Raw genomic sequence first — 4788 nt, 5'->3', positions numbered from 1 at the left:
CATCCCAGGACCCTGAGGTCATGACCTGAGCTGGAGGCAGATACTTAACCGACTCAGCCACCCAGTCATCCCAGAATTTTTAAGAATCTTAAGCACAAGGAGTGGCAGTAGTAGGAACTTTAAAATGAAAATGATGGGGCACCTGGATTGGTTCAGGTCAGGGTCCTGGAGTCCTGGGATCTAGCTCCCTGCTCAGCGGGGAGTCTGCTTCTCCCTCTCCCTGCTCATGCTTGCTCTCTCTCAAATAAATAAATAAAATCTTAAAAAAATAAAATGAAAATGATTATTGAACTCACCTCCTGGAATTGTTGTGAAGCTTAAATGAAGTAGGACCCATAAAACTTTGACATGGTGACTGGTCCCTAGTAAATGCTCAATAAATGGCATTTAGTGTTGGTAACATTATACATAAGGTAGGAAGAAAGAATATAAAACCTGGATTTCTAAGTTTCCTTTTCCTTCCTAATATACCTCAGGGAGGCTGAACATTAAAGAACACAAAATGGGTGGGAGTATTACTTTATCAGGAGGTGAGAGCAGGTCCCACCACTGTTGTTCCAAACATAATCTTGAAGGGAGTTGAGCAGAGAAGAAAGTACAGGCTGCCCGCACAAAGACCCCCCCCCCCCCCCCCCGCCACCGGCCCGGCAAGCCTTAAGAAAGTCACCGCTAGAGGCACGTGGGGGCTGTGGCGGGGCCTTGGGTCGGAGAGGCCAGCAGCAATGTCGGTGCCAATTAGGTGCAACAAGCAGGAACAGAACAGTGAAAACACCGCTTTATTCAGGGGGGAGAAATGCTTGGTATAAGGTAGGGTGCGCGAACAGGCAGGGACAGCAGTGGGGAGGCTGCTACTCTAATTCAGGGAGAGGCAGGAAAGGCTCCAACGGTGACCACCGGGTCAGAAAGACAAAGAGGAAGGGATGGAGAAGAAAGGGTATTGATGAGGTGGGATCATCAGTGTGTGATCGGGCGATGACATACGGGGAGGAAGGGAGAGGGGCCACGCCGGCTGCTTTACCGAGCGTACAGGAAAGGAAGGTGAAGGGGGAAGAGGCGTTGGGGACCTCCCCAGGACACACTGGATTCAAAAATGTGTATGTGGCAGGTGCAAGATCACACCCTGAATTCCATTCCCTCCACCTGAGGCCCCCCCCAACCCCGAGTGACCAAGTCCCACCTCTCACTCTCCAACCGCCTCCCCCTCCCCCTCCCACAGGAGAACCTCCGCGCCCTCATCTACGCTTTCGTTTGATCACCGACACCTCCCCACTTTCTCTGTCAGCTTCATGGGTTTTTACCCTCACCACAAGTCCGCCAGGGCCTGTCCCACCCCGCCACACGCACGTGCACGTGACATCCTTCCCTGGATAAACCTCGTTACCAAACTCACACAGGGCCCATTAGCATTACTTGTTTATGAGTCCCATTTAATAGCCAGGCTATTGGACGGAAGAGAGCCTACATCCAGATCCCATCAGCCCCAGCGGTACTGTCCTGCTTCCCCACCCACAACACGAGCTGACTCCTGATCCCAAGGCCCTCCACCTGGAAACAGCCTGCCTCTGAGTAAACAGTGTTGCCCCATTTTCTTCCAGGTTCCATTTTCAAGATGTTGGACTCCACAGCAGTTCCTACTTAGATGCCAGTTGGGTATTTTCAGTTAGAACACTCAGGCAGAGATATTCTACACTCTAGCACTAGAGGTGCAGTATCCAAGGCCAGGGAGTTTGTCAGGAACCTATGAAAACATATGCATCCTTAGAAAAACAATTATTGGCTGAAGCCAAGAAAAGAGCGTTGCTAAGTTGAAATATAAGGATATTTAAGTAAGTAGTTATAAAACAAAATAACTTCATTATTTTAGAAGTTAGAAAAATGTTATGTTGGTAAAAATTTTGCAAATTAGAATAGATAGATTTGCTAAAGTCATAAGAATCCCTATAGATACAGGATGATTGCTGAGAAATGTAATCATAAAATAGTTACATATAGTCAAATAATTTCAAAAATGAAACAAAAATCCTTACAAAATTTTTATGGAAAAAATATTATAATTAATGTGAATTGTGGAAACTTCAATGTATTTGACAGTATGTGGGCTCGCTAAGGTCTATGAAAGCTCTCAGGGGGCCCAGGTTTTAGCACATTTAACATCTCCAACCAACATGCCCCAAATGCTGAACCAAATTCTGGCAGACCAGCCAGAAATCAACCTATTCTTCATCGTGTTGCAGGGGATGGTACATTTGACCAATCTAACCTGAGAGGGCCAGTCAGAGCCTCCAAGAGCAGACAAGGTTGCACACAGCAGACTTTGCCAGGGGCTTGGCAGGGCTGTGGGTCTGTTGGGAGGAGCAGATGCTTCTGTGGCACCCGTGCCCTCCAGGAAGGACAAGGGGCCGAGGTCGTCCTAGGAGATGCAACAGGGCAAACCCTGAGATCTGTGGTCCCACACCCAGCTGGCTCAAAGGCAAAACCAGGTTAAAATGAACACTGGCTACAGGGGGGGAAGCCAGAGGATAGAGCATAGCCCATTTTGTTGCTGTTGTTTAAAAAAAAAAAATGGAATGAATGTGTCATGGGGTGATTTTCTGTGACATGATCAGGTGTACTGAGGGGGCCAGCTGGGGCCACAAGGAGCATCATGGGTATAGGGAGGGACACCAGAGCCTTACTGGAAGCTGATCGAACCTCAGGAGCAAGCCTGCCAAGAAATGGGGAGTAATGGCCGCCCTCATAACCCCAGCTGATGTTCCAGTTAGAGGATGGCTCCCTGAGGGTATGGTCACAGAGCACAAGCTGGCTGAGGGCGTGGTGGCAGGACACATCAAACTGTAGGTAACACCAGCACAAGTACATAACTTTAAAAGAGGGAACGAGCCCACGGAACTACAGTATAGGATCACGCTATTCGGGTTCATGTCCTGAAAAACGCCCCAGTCCCACACAGCTGGGCACTCTAACCACAGGCCCGGCTCCACACAGGCCCTCAGGAGCTGGGGACACACCTGGGCAGGAGCGAGAAACTGGTAGCCACATAACCCTAGAAAAGAGGGCTTTGTTGCCTGGGTTCTGTAGCCTTGATGGTGAGAATAAGCCAGAGAATCCCTGCTTTGTTATTGGGCCTCTGTCTAATCCCACCAGAGTGTGGCCTGGGGGCGCTAGGGTGCCGGGGTGCAAATGCCCCAGAGCCTTCCCCATCGGTCATTTCCTCCCAGGCTGCTACACGGGATACGCCCCGCTCTCCCCTGAAACCACAGGCTGAGCAATGGACAGAGGCAGCAGGCAGCCAGAGGGAGATGAAGATCAGGTTCACACTTTGTTCTCTCGTAACATGGGAGTGACCTGAGCATGTTTAGAAGCTGATGGGAAGGAATCAAGGGGGAGACGTTGGAAAGTACAAGAGAGCCAGAGGGAGGGATTTGCGCGAGCAGGGCCACCTCCGCCTCTGAGACCTTCCCAGAAGTCTGGCCTGAAGGAGAGAAGAGACAGGGGCTGGCGCATCCTCCATGAAATTGGGAAACACGTCATCTGCTGAGAGCAGTGAGGGGAGACCCTGAGGGAACTTGAGGAGCTGGGAGTTTGAAAATGCTGCCAAGAGGAATCAAATAGAGAGTGAGAACTGCGGTGAGAGGCAGGTCCAACCGAATCCCTGGTGGGGTAATTCCTACTCATTCCTGCTCTCCCGTAGCTCTTCTGTGTGTCCCCTTAACCAAGAGCCTCCCTTGATCTCTACCAAAGGTGGATATTTACATTTTGAAGTCCCATTTTTTAAACACCTGAGTGGGGGCGCCTGGGTGGCTCAGCCAGTTAAGCGCCTGCCTTCGGGTCAGGTCATGATCCGGGGTCCTAGGATCGAGCCCCGCATCGGACTCCCTGCTCAGGAGGGAGTCTGCTTCTCCCTTTGCCCTTGCCCCTCCCCTTCCCTCCCTGCTCTCTCTCTCTCTCAAATAAATAAATAAAATCTTAAAAAAAGAAAAAAAACCCACACCTGAGTGGGTAAAACTTTAAAACAGAAGTGTAGGTTTACGTGAAAATGTTATTATAGCTTTATTACCTGAAAGACTGAAATACAAACGCATTTATAGTAAAGCATTTTAAAGGCTGTTCTCATTATACTAAAACCCTGTTTTCATACTCTGCTTAGGAGGACAGAACTGCCAGGCACATGCATTACACACTGTAACGATTTATGAACAATATGTGGAAAAGACAGCATGCACAGCCTACAAAGAGTGGTTCTCTCGGTACAGAGGTCCCATCTTCTGCATTACTATCATCATTCAGAATATTCTGCACATCCATTCTGATTTGCACCTTTTGACTTCTTTTTCAAAGTCCAGGCCTCAGGCTACTTTCCTCTCATTTTACCCCACACATATAGTGAAGTTGGGCAGGACAGAGAATCTGGCTCCTAAAAATGAAATCAGCAGTAGGTGCACCTAGATTCCCTTGAATAACCATCTGAGGCATGTGGCTGCTGGCTTTGTGCCCTCGTGGGCTTCCTCCCCTTGCCCTTCTCCCACACCATTCTCCACAGCAAGGGGCAGGCATGTCCGGGCTTTTGCCAACATGGACTGGGGCTGTTTGTGCTTCTGAGCAAACTCTCTCCCTGCTGACCCCAAGGTCTAGTAAAAGCTGCAGAGAGATAAGAACTGCTAATGATGTGTCATACGTGGTCCAGATACCCTCCACCCAAAAGTGCAAGACACAGGTAATGCCACATACAGTAATTACAAATAGACCTTGTCACTAACACAAAACACATCAATGTGAAATTTCTTTTTA

The sequence above is a fragment of the Eumetopias jubatus genome, unplaced genomic scaffold (assembly GCF_037043125.1).
Source record: "Eumetopias jubatus isolate StellerSeaLion01/CBP00866 unplaced genomic scaffold, mEumJub1_p1.0 scaffold_5, whole genome shotgun sequence".
NCBI classification, from domain to species: domain Eukaryota; kingdom Metazoa; phylum Chordata; class Mammalia; order Carnivora; family Otariidae; genus Eumetopias; species Eumetopias jubatus.
Note: the sequence above shows the minus strand (reverse complement) of the source record.